The following is an 18,892-nucleotide window of genomic DNA, read 5'->3' as shown; positions in this document are numbered from 1 at the left end:
CCCGCTGTCCATCACTTTGGTGCTGAAGCTGCGCTGAGTTGGTTGACAGGGGAGTGGCGCTCATTGCATGTGCCTGCACTCCCCCTCCCATCATGAATATGCCCCCGATCACTCTATATGCCCCCTGCTGGCACACACATAGCCCCCATCTCTATATGCCCCCCGATCACTATATGCCCCCCTGCTGGCATGCACATGGCCTGCTCGGTCACTATATGCCCCCTGCTGGCACACACATGGCCCTCCCAGTCACTATATGCCCCCTGCTGGCACGCACATGGTCCTCCCAGTCTCTATATGCCCCCCTGCTGGCACACACATGATAAAATAACAAACACGTAACTCACCTTCTGATGATGGCTTTGTGCTCCCAGTTCCCCCGTGGCTCTTCCTGTGTCTGTGCCGACATCCAATCATGTGATTGACACAGCACAGTGATGTCATCCCTGTGTGCCCAGGTCACATGATCCAATGCCCGGAAAACAGGAAGCACAACCGAGGAACTGGGAGCACGGAGCCATCATCAGAAGTGTAGTTAAGTGTTTATTTTATTGTGTGTGTGCCAGCAGGGGGGCATATAGTGACCGGGGGGCCATGTGCGTGCCAGCAGGGGGGCATATAGTGACTGGAGGGGCCATGTGCATGCCAGCAGGGGGGCATATAGTGGGCCATATCCAAGATGGGATGGGGGGCAGTGTGCCAGCAGCACAGAGGGGCAGTGTGCCAGCAGCACAGGGGGGCAATGTGCCAGTAGAACAAGGGGGCAATGTGCCAGTGTACCAGCACAAGGGGCAATGTGCCAGCAGCACAGGGGGTGATATGCCAGCACCGGGGGGCCATGTGCCAGGATGGGGGTTACATAGATACCAGGATGAGGGACATATATATGATTTGGAAGATGGACACTGCCATTATAAGAAAGACCCCCATTTAACATAAAATTATTATTTTTTATTTTTCTTCACCAAATTTTGGGGTGCGTCTTATAATCAGGTGCGTCTTATAAAGCGAAAAATACGGTATATGTTCTGCACATCTATAATCTATATACAGCTCTGGCAAACATTGAGAGACCACTGCAAAATGTTGTTTGTCTGATTTTTCTCTTTATAGCTATATTTTTGAGAAAAATGTAAATTGTTCTTTTATTCTATAAACGTCTGACAACATATCTCCAAATTTCCAATCCAAGCAATAATTTTTGTATTTTTTTCTTTTGGTCAAAATTAAAAAAAAAACAAAACAGTGCTTTCAGACCTCAAATAATGCAAAGAAAACAAGTTCACAATCATTTAGAAACAACAATGCTAATGTTTTAACTCAGGAAGAGTTCAGAAATCATTATTTTGTGGAATAACCATGATTATTAATCACAGCTTTCATGCGTCTTGGCATGCTTTCCAACAGTCTTTCACACTGCTTATGGCGCCAAAATGTAAGCAGTTCTTTGTTTGATGGCTTGTGACTATTCATCATCTTCTTGATTAAATTTCAGAGGTTTTTAATGGGGTACAGGTCTGGAAATTGGGCTGCCCATGACAGGGTTTTGATGTGGTGGTCTCTTAATTTTTGCCAGAGCTATAGATGCACAATAGCCAAAAACATTGACATGAAAACATCCCCTCAAACATATCAAATCATGGACAAAGTCATGCAATGACTTAAACAGTGTTGCGCCCAACTGTGGCACATTAGGATTTGTAGACCCACTGTGCCACAGAACTGGGCTTGCCTAGGAAGAGGCATAGCTTAGCGGCTACCAGGTGTTCACTGGAACTTCAGATGGTGGAGACAGACTGGGCTGCAGGTAGCCGCCAGGTACTACTTCTAGACAGAACCCGGTACTGCAGCTGCTCACACTGATTATGGCTATGTTCAGACATACCAATCAAGAATACTGGATCAGAGACTGTCTGCAGATGGACCGGGGGACAATGCTTAGGCACTGGCCACACCGGGATAAGGGGACCTCACAACTGCACTGGTAGAACACCTACTTCCTATTGACTCAACTCGTTGCTTGATGACTCCCTAAGGGAGAGGGAGCGTTTTATACCATAATGCCTTCCAGCTACTGGCTGGGAACCATCTTGCAAGTGTACACATTATGCTAAATGCCTCTCAGCAACAGGCTGGGGATCACACTGTGGGTCCGGGGTGATGAGTAAGCTGGTGTCCCTGCATGGAGGGAGAATGGTACACCATGCAGGGGCACCGCCAATAGAACTAGCAGCAGTATCACCAAGTATGTTTCTGGCTTGCTAAAAGTGCAAATAATAAAGCATAACGTCCTGCAACCTTCACATGCAAACCTTAATAATATAAAGGGTTGTCCATATTGAAGACCACGTAAGTACAGTAAACAAATTAGAATTGCAACACTGCTTGTTCATACTAGGTCACCTGCACATACAATACCAGATGAAAACTGCTGGTGGAAGCGATCCCATTGTTTGTTCTCACCTGTCCAATGCATCAGATGTTGCACTACTACACAGGTGCATGTGCCAGTCCAAGGGCTGCATTAGAATGTTTAGTGGAGCATTGGGATCTGGCTTCAGACCAGTGTCTGAGTGATAATGGGAAAATAGCCTGATGGCAATTTATGCATTTTGCTTCTGCTTTGCATCAGTTGAGTGGCATCAAATTTAAAAAACTGAGCCTGATGCACCAGATATATGTGAATCCAGCCTCAGGCTGGAATTATACATTGAAGTTTTTGTAGCAATTTTTTGGAACCAGACATGAGTTGATGCAAACTGAAAATCTTGAAGAGTAAATGTATCAGTCTTTCCTTTGTATTATTTTTTACATTTTTTAAATCCACTTCTGTCTTCAGCTAAAAAAACATACATCAAAATCTACTTGATTGAATCCAGCCTGATGTGTTTGAGGCCTTATAGATGTATTTGTGTTCCAGAATCTGCCTTCGAGCTATACCATTTGTATCTTCCTTTTGATGTAACCTTATGAGGTTTTTGCTAGACGAGTTGTATTTCTTTTGTCACAAATTTGTGGTACACAGTGTGCAATAAATTCTGCAACTTTTAATTATGTTTGGGGGCTATTAAAATCAGCAGTTCTGATATATTTTGGGTTTATTTTTTAAGGCTTTCATCATGTTGCATAAATAACATTTAACTCTATTTTGCAAGTCAGCACAATTATGGCAATACCAAGTTAATAAATATTTTTTCAGTAAACAAAAATAAAAAACATATTTTGTGTTGCTACATTGTTACATCCACTTTTTTATTTTTTCAATAATACAGCTTGTGAGGGTTTGCTTTTTTTTGCAGGATAAATTGACATTTTCATTGGTACTATTTTGCACACAATAGTTTCTTTTGGAGAAGTCTGGCAAAGTACACCTGCGCCGGAGCCGCAGCATGAAGACAAGAAGAGGACGTCATCCTATGAAGATGGAAGGCCCCGGACCGGACCGCGAGGCCCATTGGATCGGACCACAGCGGGAATGCCCCTGGGTGAGTATAATCTAACCCCTTTTTCTCATCTTTCATGATACATCGGGGGCTTATCTACAGCATTCCAGGATGCTGTAGATAAGCCCCTGATGCTGGTGGGCTTAGCTCACCTTCTATTTTGGGGGTGACAGGTTCCCTTTAAGTCACTCTTTGCTGAGCTCAGCACTCTTCACAAGTCGAAACTTTACCCATTGAATCTTGTTTTAAAATGTTGATGCAGCCTGATCTTGACTAGCCTAGTTTTGTGATTAACACTCTTAGAAGCTACTACAGTTAATTTCTAAATGCTTGTAAAAAAACACCATGGATTTGAAATGTTTTTCATGGAGTTGTTTTACAAGTGCTTTTTATTGTTTTGTTTTTCAACATTATTGCTACTTCATCGAGAAGCCTAAGGCTGCTTTCACACACCAGTCTTTTGCCGTCAGTCTCAATCTAACCAATTTTGAAAAAAAACGATCTGGCGAATGTTGCCGCCAGATGTTTTTTTCTCATTGACTTGTATTAGCAACAGATGGCCTTACGTTTCATTCGTCATTCGAAAATTGTTTATCCGGCGGCCAGAGAAAACGGACATAGTAAAGTTTTTTGTGTCCATTGAAAAAGGACAGTGACAGACGCTAGAATGGAAGCCTATGGCGCCGGATTCGTCAAATGAGCATGCTCTGATTTTTTTAGGATCCAATTAGCTGAATCAGCCAGTTGGATCCAAGGAAAAAACGAGTCCGTAACATCAGTTTTTCACAATCTGCGACGGATCCGTTTTTTTCAACATTCAACGGATTGTGACTGATGGGAAAAAAACTGATGTGCAAAAGCAGCCTAAGGAAGCAGGACCAGGAAAAATGTCGTAACCAGTAGAAGCTGCTTATAAAAGAAACATAACAAACAAAAATTTATGTAGACTTTTCAACAATGGGACATAGATTTTAAAGGGAACTTATCACCAGGTTTTCCCAAAATATACTAATGCCACAACCTTTAAGCCCTCTTTCACAGCATTCTAGTATGTTGCATGTCTGTTCCCAATCACCTCTGCAAGGAACGGAAAAAACCTTTTATTATACTCACAGATGTCACGGTTTAGTCCAATTGTCATCTCTGGTCTTGATCCGGCGCCTCCTCTCTTCTTACAATCACCGTCTTCCTTCCCTGCTTTGTGTGCATAACATGTCCTACATCATCCACACAGTATTCCCCTGATTTGCACTCCTGCACAGGCACATTTCTCTCTGCCCTGCCGAGAGCAGAGCAAAATGCTCTAGTGTGCAAGCACCAGAAAAGTCCAAAGAGCACCGATGACCCGAAAGTAAAGGTGGCACTACAATACTTTGCTTTGCCCTTAGCAAATCAGAGAGAAATACGCTTGTGCAGAAGAGTGATAGGTGACTATGTGTAGATGACATAGGATGTGTTAACCACATGGACCAGTGAAGGAGGATGGTGATCATGAAAAGAGAGGATGCGCCGGTTCAAGAACACAGATGCCCATCGGACTGGACCGCGCAGTCTGTGAGTATAATAAAAGGTCTTTTTTTGCCTTGCATAGGGGATTGGGGACATATAAACAGCATACCATAATGCCTTTAAGGACTTTAAGGTGGTGGCGTTAATTCATATTGGAAAAGCCTGGTGACAGGCTCCCTTTAACCCCTTTCTGCCATTGGACGTACTATTCCGTCCATGTGGGGTGGGCCTTACTTCCCAAGGACGGAATAGTACGTCCAGCACGATCAGCCGTGCTCACGGGGGGAGCGCAGCCGATCGCGGCCGTTTGTCAGCTGACTATCGCAGCTGACATCCGGCACTATGTGCCAGGAGTGGTCACGGACCAGAGACCCCCGGAGCAACGCGATGTGATCTGTTATGATGACCCCAATGGCAGAGGGTCTCTGCAATAAATACCAAGTCTGCAAACATAAAAAACCAGCTCATAGGGCAGTGGTAACTGGGCTGACCGTATAGCTAATCCTAGCACCACAAATAGCAGCAGCCGGGGAACGTGCCTACGTTGGTTCTAGACGTCTCGCGCCAGCCAGAGAACTAACTAACCCTAGAAGGGAAAAGACAGACCTTTCTTGCCTCCAGAGAAAAGACCCCAAAAGTTGGATACAAGCCCCCAACAAATAATAATGGTGAGGTAAGAAGAAAAGACAAACGTAAGAATGAACTAGGTATTTAGCAAAGAGAGGCCCACTGACTAATAGCAGAATATAGTAAGATGACTTATACGGTCAGCAAAAACCCTATCAAAAATATCCACGCTGGATATTCAAGAACCCCCGAACCGTCTAACGGCCCGGGGGGAGAGTACCAGCCCCCTAGAGCTTCCAGCAAAATCAGGAATCACATTTAGTACAAGCTGGACAAAAAATAAGAGCAATACAAATAACCAAAAAACAAGGAAGCAGGACTTAGCTTAATTTTGCATGAACCAGGACCAGCAGACAGGAGCAAACAGAAAGGACTGATTACAACGATGCCAGGCACCAGACTAAGAATTCAGGAAGTTCATATAGCAACACCCCTGGACTAACGACCCAGGTGGGTGCCAAACTAGGGAAAGACAATCTCAGAGTCATACCACTAGTGACCACAAGAGGGAGCCAAAAAGTCTAATTCACAACAGTACCCCCCCTTTAAGGAGGGGTGACCGAACCCTCACCAAGACCACCAGGGCGATCAGGATGAGCAGCGTGAAAGGCACGAACTAAATCGGCCGCATGCACATCAGAGGCAACCACCCAGGAATTATCCTCCTGACCATAGCCCTTCCACTTGACCAGATACTGAAGCCTCCGTCTGGAGAGACGAGAATCCAAGATTTTCTCCACCACGTACTCCAACTCGCCCTCAACCAACACCGGAGCAGGAGGCTCAACAGAAGGAACCACAGGTACAACGTACCGCCGCAACAAAGACCTATGGAACACGTTGTGAATGGCAAACGACACCGGAAGATCCAAGCGAAAGGACACAGGATTAAGGATTTCCAATATCTTGTAAGGACCAATGAAGCGGGGCTTGAATTTAGGAGAGGAGACCTTCATAGGAACAAATCGAGAAGACAGCCATACCAAATCCCCAACATGAAGTCGGGGACCCACACCGCGGCGGCGGTTGGCAAAACGCTGAGCCTTCTCCTGTGACAACTTCAAGTTGTCCACCACATGATTCCAAATCTGCTGCAACCTATCCACCACAGAATCTACCCCAGGACAGTCAGAAGGCTCCACATGTCCCGAGGAAAAACGAGGATGGAAACCAGAGTTGCAGAAAAATGGCGAGACCAAAGTAGCGGAACTAGCCCGATTATTAAGGGCAAACTCAGCCAACAGCAAGAAGGTCACCCAATCATCCTGATCCGCAGAAACAAAACACCTCAAATAAGCCTCCAAAGTTTGATTAGTTCGCTCCGTTTGTCCATTAGTCTGAGGATGAAAGGCAGACGAAAACGACAAATCAATGCCCATCTTAGCACAAAAGGATCGCCAGAACCTGGAAACAAACTGGGATCCTCTGTTAGACACGATATTCTCAGGAATGCCGTGTAAATGAACCACATTCTGAAAGAACAAAGGAACCAGATCGGAAGAGGAAGGCAGCTTAGGCAAAGATACCAAATGGACCATCTTGGAAAAGCGATCACATACCACCCAGATGACAGACATGCCCTGAGACACCGGAAGATCTGAAATGAAATCCATGGAAATGTGTGTCCAAGGTCTCTTCAGGACAGGCAAGGGCAAGAGCAACCCGCTGGCACGAGAACAGCAAGGCTTAGCTCGAGCGCAAGTCCCACAGGACTGCACAAATGACCGCACATCCCGCGACAAGGAAGGCCACCAAAAGGACCTAGCCACCAAATCTCTGGTGCCAAAAATTCCCGGATGCCCTGCAAACACCGAGGAATGAACCTCGGAAATGACTCTGCTGGTCCATTTAACAGGAACAAACGGTCTGTCAGGTGGACAAGAGTCAGGTCTACCAGCCTGAAATCTCTGCAACACACGTCGCAAATCCGGAGAAATGGCTGACAAGATTACTCCCTCTTTAAGAATACCAACTGGTTCTGCGACTCCAGGAGAGTCAGGCACAAAGCTCCTTGAAAGAGCATCAGCCTTCACATTCTTTGAACCTGGTAAATACGAGACCACAAAGTCAAAACGGGAGAAAAACAATGACCAACGGGCCTGTCTAGGATTCAGGCGTTTAGCAGACTCGAGATACATCAGATTTTTGTGATCAGTCAAGACCACCACACGATGCTTAGCACCCTCGAGCCAATGACGCCACTCCTCAAATGCCCACTTCATGGCCAGCAACTCCCGATTGCCAACATCATAATTCCGCTCAGCAGGGGAAAACTTCCTAGAGAAAAAAGCACATGGTCTCATTACAGAGCAACCAGGGCCTCTCTGTGACAAAACGGCCCCTGCCCCAATCTCAGAAGCATCCACCTCAACCTGAAAGGGAAGTGAGACATCAGGCTGGCACAAAACAGGCGCTGAAGTAAACCGGCGCTTCAACTCTTGGAAGGCCTCCACGGCTGCAGGAGCCCAGTTAGCAACATCAGAACCTTTCTTGGTCATATCCGTCAAAGGTTTAACAACGCTAGAAAAATTAGCGATAAAACGACGGTAGAAGTTAGCAAAGCCCAAGAACTTCTGAAGACTCTTAACTGACGTGGGTTGAGTCCAATCGTGAATAGCTCGGACCTTGACTGGGTCCATCTCCACCGCAGAAGGGGAGAAAATAAAACCCAAAAAGGGAACCTTCTGTACTCCAAAGAGACACTTTGAGCCCTTAACAAACAAAGCATTCTCACGCAAAACCTGAAACACCATCCTGACCTGCTCTACATGCGAGTCCCAATCATCAGAAAAAAACAGATTATCATCCAGATAAACAATCATAAATTTATCCAGATACTTCTGGAAAATATCATGCATAAAGGACTGAAACACTGAAGGAGCATTAGAGAGCCCAAAAGGCATCACCAAGTACTCAAAATGACCTTCGGGCGTATTAAATGCAGTTTTCCATTCATCTCCTTGCTTAATGCGCACAAGGTTGTACGCACCACGAAGATCTATCTTGGTGAACCACTTGGCACCTTTAATCCGGGCAAACAAGTCCGACAACAGAGGCAAAGGATACTGAAATTTAACAGTGATTTTATTCAGAAGCCGATAGTCAATACAAGGTCTCAAAGATCCGTCCTTCTTAGCCACAAAAAAGAATCCCGCACCAAGAGGGGAAGAGGATGGACGGATATGCCCCTTCTCCAGAGATTCCTTGATATACGAACGCATTGCGGTATGCTCAGGTACAGACAGATTAAATAATCTTCCCTTAGGAAATTTACTACCCGGAATCAAATCTATAGCGCAGTCACAGTCCCTATGAGGAGGAAGAGCACTGGACCTGGACTCGCTGAATACATCCTGATAATCAGACAAATACTCAGGAACTTCCGAAGGAGTAGAGGAAGCAATAGACACCGGTGGGGAATCACCATGAATTCCCTGACAGCCCCAACTTGACACAGACATTGCCTTCCAATCCAAGACTGGATTATGGGTCTGTAACCATGGCAGACCCAAAACGACCAAATCATGCATTTTATGCAGAACAAGAAAACGAATCACCTCCCGATGTTCAGGAGTCATGCACATGGTTACCTGTGTCCAAAACTGCGGTTTATTTTCCGCCAATGGCGTAGCATCAATACCTCTAAGAGGGATAGGATTTACCAATGGCTCAAGAACAAAACCACAGCGCTTGGCAAACGACAGATCCATAAGACTCAGGGCAGCACCTGAATCCACAAACGCCATAACAGGGTAGGAAGACAATGAGCAAATTAAAGTCACAGACAAAATAAATTTAGGTTGCAAATTACCAATGGCGACAGGGCTAACAACCCTTGTAAGGCGTTTAGAGCATGCTGATATAACATGTGTAGAATCACCACAGTAAAAACACAACCCATTCTGCCGTCTATGATTTTTCCGTTCATTTCTAGTCTGAATTCTATCACATTGCATTAAATCAGGTGTTTGTTCAGACAACACCACCAGAGGATTAGCAGTTTTGCGCTCCCGCAAACGCCGGTCAATTTGAATAGCCAGCGCCATGGAATCATTCAGACTTGTAGGAATGGAGAAACCCACCATCACATTCTTAATGGCTTCAGAAAGGCCATTTCTGAAATTTGCGGCCAGAGCACACTCATTCCACTGAGTAAGCACGGACCATTTCCAAAATTTTTGGCAATACACTTCAGCTTCATCCTGGCCCTGAGAAATAGCCAGCAAGGCTTTTTCTGCCTGAATTTCAAGATTGGGTTCCTCGTAAAGCAATCCGAGCGCCAGAAAAAACGCATCAATATTCGCCAATGCCGGATCTCCTGGCGCTAACGAGAAAGCCCAATCCTGAGGGTCGCCCCGCAAAAAAGAGATAACAATTTTAACTTGCTGAGCTGAGTCTCCAGACGAACGGGGTCTCAGAGAAAGAAACAATTTACAATTATTCCTAAAATTCCTAAACTTAAATCGATCTCCAGAGAACAGTTCAGGAATAGGTATTTTAGGTTCAGACATAGGACTACTGGTAACAAAATCTTGTATGCCCTGCACACGAGCAGCAAGCTGATCCACACTTGTAATCAGAGTCTGGACATTCATGTCTGCAGCAAGCTTAAGCCACTCAGAGGTAAAGGGGAGGAAGAAAGTGAGGAAAAAAAAAAAAAAAACTCAGAATTTCCTTTCTTATTATCCCACTTCTGCAATGCATTAAACATTCAACTTTGGCCTGGCATACTGTTATGACCCCAATGGCAGAGGGTCTCTGCAATAAATACCAAGTCTGCAAACATAAAAAACCAGCTCATAGGGCAGTGGTAACTGGGCTGACCGTATAGCTAATCCTAGCACCACAAATAGCAGCAGCCGGGGAACGTGCCTACATTGGTTCTAAACGTCTCGCGCCAGCCGGAGAACTAACTAACCCTAGAAGGGAAAAGATAGACCTTTCTTGCCTCCAGAGAAAAGACCCCAAAAGTTGGATACAAGCCCCCAACAAATAATAACGGTGAGGTAAGAAGAAAAGACAAACGTAAGAATGAACTAGGTATTTAGCAAAGAGAGGCCCACTGACTAATAGCAGAATATAGTAAGATGACTTATACGGTCAGCAAAAACCCTATCAAAAATATCCACGCTGGATATTCAAGAACCCCCGAACCGTCTAACGGCCCGGGGGGAGAGTACCAGCCCCCTAGAGCTTCCAGCAAAATCAGGAATCACATTTAGTACAAGCTGGACAAAAAATAAGAGCAATACAAATAACCAAAAAACAAGGAAGCAGGACTTAGCTTAATTTTGCATGAACCAGGACCAGCAGACAGGAGCAAACAGAAAGGACTGATTACAACGATGCCAGGCACCAGACTAAGAATTCAGGAAGTTCATATAGCAACACCCCTGGACTAACGACCCAGGTGGGTGCCAAACTAGGGAAAGACAATCTCAGAGTCATACCACTAGTGACCACAAGAGGGAGCCAAAAAAGTCTAATTCACAACAGTGATCGCGTTGCTGCGAGGGTCTCTTACCTCCTCCTCCCTGCAGCAGGCCTGGACCCAAAATGGCTGCGGCATCTGGGTCCTGCAGGGAGGTGGCTTCACAGCGCCTGCTCAGAGCAGGCGCCGGGAAGCCTGAATCTGTGCACCTCAGATCGCCGATCTGCCACAGTGCACAGCAAAGTGTCAGATCGGCGATCTTACACTATAACATGATGCCCCCCTGGGGCAATGTTATAGTGTAAAAAAAAAATATTCACATGTGTAAAAAAGTTTAAAAAAATCCCCATCCCCCCAAAAAAAATATACATATTGTTCCTATAAATACATTTCTTTATCTAAATAAATTTAAAAAAAACAATAAAAGTGCACATATTTAGAATCGCCGCATCCGTAACGACCTGACCTATAAAACTGTCCCACTAGATAAGCCCTTCAGTGAACACCGTAAAAAAAAAAAAAAAAAAAAGAGCCAAAAAACGCTTTATTATCATACCGCCAAACAAAAAGTGGAATAACACGCAATCAAAAAGATGGATATAAATAACCATGGTACCGCTGAAAACATCATCTTGTCCCGCAAAAAACGAGCCACCATACAGCATCAACAAAGAAAAAATAAAAAAGTTATAGTCCTCAGAATAAAGAGATGCAAAAATAATTATTTTTTCTATAAAATAGTTTTTATCGTATAAAAGCACCAAAACATAAAAAAATGATATAAATGAGGTATCGCTGTAATCGTACTGACACGAAGAATAAAACTGCTTTGTCCATTTTACCAAACGCGGAACGGTATAAACGCCTCCCCCAAAAGAAATTCATGAATAGCTGTTTTTTGGTCATTCTGCCTCACAAAAATCGGAATAAAAAGCGATCAAAAAATGTCATGTGCCCGAAAATGTTACCAATAAAAATGTCAACTCGTCCCGCAAAAAACAAGACCTCACATGACTCTGTGGACCAAAATCTGGAAAAATTATAGCTCCCAAAATGTGGTAACGCAAAAAATATTTTTTGCAATAAAAAGCGTCTTTCAGTGTGTGACGGCTGCCAATCATAAAAATCCGCTAAAAAACCCACAATAAAAGTAAATCAAACCCCCCTTCATCACCCCCTTAGTTAGTGAAAAATTAAAAATTACAAAAATGTATTTATTTCCATTTTCCCATTAGGGCTAGGGTTAGGGTTAGGGTTAAGGCTAGGGTTAGGGCTAGGGTTAGGGCTAGGGTTAGGGCTAGGGTTAGGGTTGGGGCTAGGGTTAGGGCTAGGGCAAGGGTTAGGGCAAGGGTTAGGGCAAGGGTTAGGGCTAGGGCTACGGCAAGGGTTAGGGCAAGGGTTAGGGCAAGGGTTAGGGCAAGGGTTAGGGCTAGGGTTAAGGCTACAGTTAGGGTTGGGGCTAAAGTTAGGGTTAGGATTACATTTACGGTTGGGAATAGGGTTGGGATTAGGGTTAGGGGTGTGGTTAGGGTTACCGTTGGGATTAGGGTTAGGGATGTGTTTGGATTAGGGTTTCAGTTATAATTGGGGGGTTTCCACTGTTTAGGCACATCAGGGGCTCTCCAAACGCAACATGGCGTCCCATCTCAATTCCAGTCAATTTTGCATTGAAAAGTCAAATGGCGCTCCTTTGCTTCCGAGCTCTGCTATGCGCCCAAACAGTGGTTTACCCCCACATATGGGGTATCGGCGTACTCAGGACAAATTGTACGACAACTTTTGGGGTCCATTTTCTCCTGTTATCCTTGGTAAAATAAAACAAATTGGAGCTGAAGTAAATTTTTTTTTACATTTTTTTGAAGTTTGAAGTTTTTTAAACATTCCAAAAATTCCTGTGAAACACCTGAAGGGTTAATAAACGTCTTGAATGTGGTTTTGAGCACCTTGAGGGGTGCAGTTTTTAGAATGGTGTCACACTTGGTTATTTTCTATCATATAGACCCCTCAAAATGACTTCAAATGAGATGTAGTCCCTAAAAAAAAATGGTGTTGTAAAAATGAGAAATTGCTGGTCAACTCTTAACCCTTATAGCTCCCTAACAAAACAAAATTTTGGTTCCAAAATTGTGCTGATGTAAAGTAGACATCTGGGAAATGTTACTTATTAAGTATTTTGTGTGACATATCTCTGTGATTTAATTGCATAAAAATTCAAATTTGGAAAATTGCAAAATTTTCAAAATTTTCGCCAAATTTCTGTTTTTTTCACAAATAAACGCAGGTAATATCAAAGAAATCTTACAACTATCATGAAGTACAATATGTCTCGAGAAAACAATGTCAGAATCACCAAGATCCATTGAAGTGCTCCAGAGTTATAACCTCATAAAGGGACAGTGGTCAGAATTGTAAAAATTGGCCTGGTCATTAACGTGCAAACCACCCTTGGGGGTAAAGGGGTTAAAGTTACATCTGGCCACAGTGTTTTGGAGAAATTTTTTTTTTAAATGTTAATGATAATGTTACAACAAATTTCACAAAAGCTGTTAAAAGTGAATCTTTCACCACATTTAACCTATCTAAGCTATTAATATAGGCATACAGGTTTCAGACTGCTGAAGAGAGTCATCCCTGTATAGATTTCTCCACAAGGCGTCTGATATGAGACATACAGGGATGACTCTCTTCAGCAGTCTGTAACCTTCATGCCCAGATTAATAGTTTAGATAGGCAAATGTGGTGATAGGTTTTGTTTAAATCTTTTTATTGTGGAGTAGGGTATGAGGAGCATTTCTTCATGTATGATAGCATAATTAATCATGTTTTTATATATTTATAGAGTTAAATGTTAAAGTAAAACACAATGTAAAGTAATAAAAAAATCCTTTTTTTAACTAAAAGTTTTAAGAAATAGAAAGAAGGAATATAAATAATCCTACATGAATTGCAGAAAGAAGAGAATGAGCTAAGTTTATTTCTGAAGTGCTGAGTGATGTGTCCGTAGTAATTCTAGTACATAATATGGTGACAAAGAAGGATGGCACATACCTCGAATGCTCATGCATGGATATGAGAACCCTGGTGGGATTTATTCTTCAATACTATAGAAATATTGTAACACAATCGCATAAGATAGGAGTTTATGTGGAGGTTGCCAAGCAACAGCACTTAAAAGAATGTGAAATCAGATCTCGAAAACAGGGATGTGGATACAGTATAAGTCAGCTCTGCAAGGCACGCCTGTACCAGATATATTTTACCTCCAGGCTCATGTCTACCATAGAAACTTTTAGATGATAATCCTGCTGAAACCACTAGTTAACTGCTGATAAAATAAATCTAGAAATAGTTCCACAGAGTCAGTTTCTCTTCACATTAAAATGAATGTCCACCATTGGATACCATTTTTTCCCTTTTTTAGCCACTACCTTGTCTGACTTGAAAAGATCATCCTAAATTTATAGAGATTAATCTAATGCTGCACAGCATAATGTCTGTAAACATCAAAAAAGAAAAAACTCCTACTCTGAATGCAAATGAGTAGTGATGAGCAAGTTGCTCAGGTGGTCTCCGAGTATTTGTAAGTGCTCGGAAATTTAGTTTTTGTTGATGCAGCTGCATGATTTACAGCTGCTAGCCAGCCTGAGTAATGTGGGGTTGCCTGGTTGCTAGGGAATCCCCACATGTATTCAAGCTGTCTAGCAGCTGTAAATCATTCAGCTGAGGCGATGAAAACTAAATCTCCGAGCACTAACAAATACTCGGAGACCACCCGAGCGTGCTCAGGAAAAACCGAGCAATGAGTACACTCGCTCATCACTACAAATGAACACTCAAGGGCCCGAGAAACATATCCGGATAATTAAAGTGTTGTGTTCAATCTGTGGTCAGCCCATCTCATAGTACTTTTGATTGACATGGATGACACTTTAACGTCAACCACAGGACTAAATATCACACTTATTCCTTATTTAGACATCCATGTTGCATGTACATGTTGTATCTGAGTTTTTCATGCATACAACACATGCCAATTATAGTCTATGGGTGTGTTGGTGCAAGGTGTCTGCTTTTTTTTATGGCAACTTGGATGAAAACGACCAATACAACTCTATGGGTCAATAAAAAACACGTACAGCACACGGATGGCATCAGTGTGCCATTCATGTGCTGTCAGTGTTTAACATTGCAAAAAATGGGAAAAACTTTGGAACTTATTTATATATTTAGCTATAGGTAAAAAATGCCGGTGAGATACTGATGACATACTGACCAAATTCTGATGACATTCAAATCTAAAACACTGATGACACTGGCACCATTTATTTGAGGCCTAAGGCTGCATTCACACGTGTTTCCATTTTTAAAACTGTGTAAAACTAACCACTGTTATGCCCAATGGTGGCGCACGTGGATTTTAGGACCCACTGTGCCACAGGACCACGCTTGCCTTGGAAGGGGCATAGCTATGCAGCTACCTGGTGTTCACTGGAGCTCCTGATGGTGGAGACAGACTGGGCTGCAGGTAGCCGCCAGGTACCACTCCTAGGCAGAACCCGGTACTGCAGGTGCTAACCCCAGGGGTCAGGTTCTTTAACACTGTTTAAGGACTAGGGCTCCGTTCAGACCAGTAAATTCTGGCTCCTCTGCAGAACGGTTACTGACATGGATTCGGGCCACATTCAGACAGGGCTGATTCGGAGACTGGTTCTAGCCGGGTAGATGGAAATGGACGGGAGGATGAGGTTTCAGGCACTGGCTGTACACAGATTGTGGAGCAAGTTCAGGCACTGGCCGCACACGGAACAGTGGGGCAGATCCAGGCGCTGGCCGCACACGAACCAGGGGGGCAGGTTAAGGCTGTGGCCGCACACAGATCCGGGACGCAGGTTCAGGCTCTGGCCGCACATGGACCAGGGGAGCAGGTTGAGGAACTGGCCGCATACGGACCAGGTTCAGGGCACTGGTCGAACCAGGACCAGGGGACCTCACAACTCACTAGTAGGAGAAACTACACACTAATGAATATTGTTCCTTTGGCAACTCCCTAAGGGAGAGGCAGTTTGCCACACAGGATGACACCCAGCAATTGGCTGGGAGCCATCTTGCAGGTGTACTCTGATACTAAATGCCTCCTACATACTGTCTGGGGGCATTTTACTATTTGCATGAGCTGCCCCTTTATGAATGGGGAGCACTCGCCCACACACACTACGCATGCTGCCATGAAGTGCAGCATTCACAAGCAGTAGACATACCAGCAAAAGGGGACCACGCTGGAGCATTGAGTGTGCCAGTGCCCCTGCAAGAAGGAGGAAGGGGAACGATGCAGGGGTGCTGGCAATAGTGTTACAACCATTTTCACTCATGTGTCATACATTTTTCCTCATCCGTTTTTAAAAACCAAAGGAGGTAGTCTGACTGAACTTTTTTATCCATTAACTCCTAATAATGGATAAAAAAATTATTATCCTGCATTCACACATCCGTTGTACAGTCTGAGTGCACGTCTTTTCTGCATGCACACATTTCTTAAAACGGATCCCTGTGTCTGATCTTAGACTCAGAGCATGCCCTATTCTGATCTGTTTTGCAAATTTAACCATTTAAAGCTATGGAGATCCTATAAAAAAAAACAGATGAAAAATGAATGACATTCTTTGTATTTTAGCATTCCATACGTGTTTCATCAGTTTTTAACTGATCCATTGATAAGAGCCAATGGATAAAAACAGTTAGACAGTCTACATTTTTTAAAAAGGGATGAGAAAAAAAACGTATGCAACACAGATAAAAACAGCGGCAAAATGGATGACACACAAGTGAAAAGCAGTTCATTTTACATGGATGTAAAAACAGAAACATATGTGTAATGTAGTCTTACTCAGTCCAAGTCCAAATCTGTGCTTACCCTTCTATGGACAGTATAATCATTTTAGTCTGCATGTACACCAATTTCAAGCTCTCCATCAATTCATCAGATTTACCATTTATCAGGTTGCCGGTGAATACAAGGAACAAAAAATATTTTGATGCCCACACAAAGACAAACTCTCCAGATTTAGGCTCTATCTTGCAAACCATGAGACTCTAAGGTTAAAGCATCATCCATGTGATTCAAAAGATTGCCTTTAAAAGAGGGGTGGATCTACTTTTGTGGATGCCATTGCCTTTTGATATCCCTGGGTGGAGGGACATGCTGCCCAGTTACTCCTGATAGGGACTACATGTGCCATTCCCCTGATGAATCAAGGTGTTGAGGAAATGGGTTGGGAGGCACACAGGGTCAGTCCAGGGCTGGCTAGTTGCTAGGGCTAGCTGTGGACTGCCCTTGTAAGGGTGGGAGTCTCAGGGTGACAGGATCAGCCTAACAACAGGGATGGGCAGGGATAATACCGGGACCCCCATCTTTGGAGGTTGCAGATGAAGGAAAAGGAAACAGAATAACTGGTGAGATTGTTCCTTTTATTGCAACTACGGTATATATGTGGCAAATAACCAGATGCTGCATTTGCATACTATATGTGAACAATGTGTAAAGTTAGTCCTACTTGCTATTTTCTCCCAGACAGGGATTTGGGCTTTTTAATTGTTTACATCAATTTTTCATATGGTGTGACGAATGTCAAATATTTTCTTCCCAAACAGGGAGTTGAATTATCTGCTATCTGTTATATTTGTGTGTTGATATTATTGGTTCCCATAATTTTATTGAAGAGTTAGACCTCTTTTTAGGAACTGAGTAGTAAAAGTTAAGTTTTAAAACTGCACTGTTGCTATTTTTTCTGATTCTACTGCGGTAAAAACAGTGGAGGGAGATTATTGCTTATTGTTTCTCTTGCTACACACAATGGTAACTAAAAGTAGTCAAAATGCTATGTATTAAATCATAAGAATTTGATCTTTGTATCAGAAAAGCATAGTTCTGATTGCTATAAAAGGATAAGAAGTAAAATGATACCACATTTTTTACAGGAAAATAACAAAATGTTTTTGACAAACATTCACTGTAAAGTTTTTGAAAAAAGAGAGTTAAAAATAAAAATGTATCATTAACTACCTCCTAGCCACCCACAAGGATGTCTGCATTCTATCCCACAGTGACATTCTAAAACCTCACTGCATAGTAGAGCAGTTGCATACAATCGAGCAGCTGCAGGAGCGGGGAGCCGGCTGTCAGACACAGCCAGACTCCCCATAGAGAAAGCAAAAATGGTTTATTACCGTATCTGCCCTCCCAATCACTGTATACATAGCACTGAACAAGTGGTATGTATGCACTAATAGGAAGTGCTAAAACTGCTTTTTTAATCGAAAAAAATAAAAAAAGACAATGACATAAAAATGAAGCCCCACTGCAGAGTCCTGAATCCTTATAACTTTTTGACCACTAGATTTTGTTGGTTGAAAAACTGGCTAGTAGAATGAAGGTGCAAGTTAGAGATGAGCAAATCAAGAATTTATCAGAACAGGTTTCAAATTTGAATCAGAGGTTAATCACTGACCTTAGAACTTAAACGAACATTTGATTTGCCACAAATTCATTCTAAGTTAATCTAATTTCCTGGCCAAATTTGTGTGGATCTGGATAATCAAATTTCAGGAGATTTAATCAACACTAGTGTAAATGTAATTATTGGGAGGTGGACGATAAGTCTGTGTGTCGGTACGTTGCATGGACAATTACAGAAATATTACCATCAAACATAATACAATCAAAGCTGCAAAGATTTCTTGAAGAGCATGAAAATATAGGCATATTTGACATTTTCAATTATACAAGGAAAAAAACAGGTTTTTGCACGCTGACATTCAAAAAGTATTAATTAAAATGGAAAAAAATGAAATCCGGTAAATTAATCCCTTTACTCCAGCAATGCAT

The sequence above is a fragment of the Ranitomeya variabilis genome, chromosome 3 (genome assembly GCF_051348905.1).
Source record: "Ranitomeya variabilis isolate aRanVar5 chromosome 3, aRanVar5.hap1, whole genome shotgun sequence".
In the NCBI taxonomy this organism is placed as follows: domain Eukaryota; kingdom Metazoa; phylum Chordata; class Amphibia; order Anura; family Dendrobatidae; genus Ranitomeya; species Ranitomeya variabilis.
The sequence above is the reverse complement of the archived record's forward strand: the minus strand, read 5'-3'. Positions refer to the sequence as shown.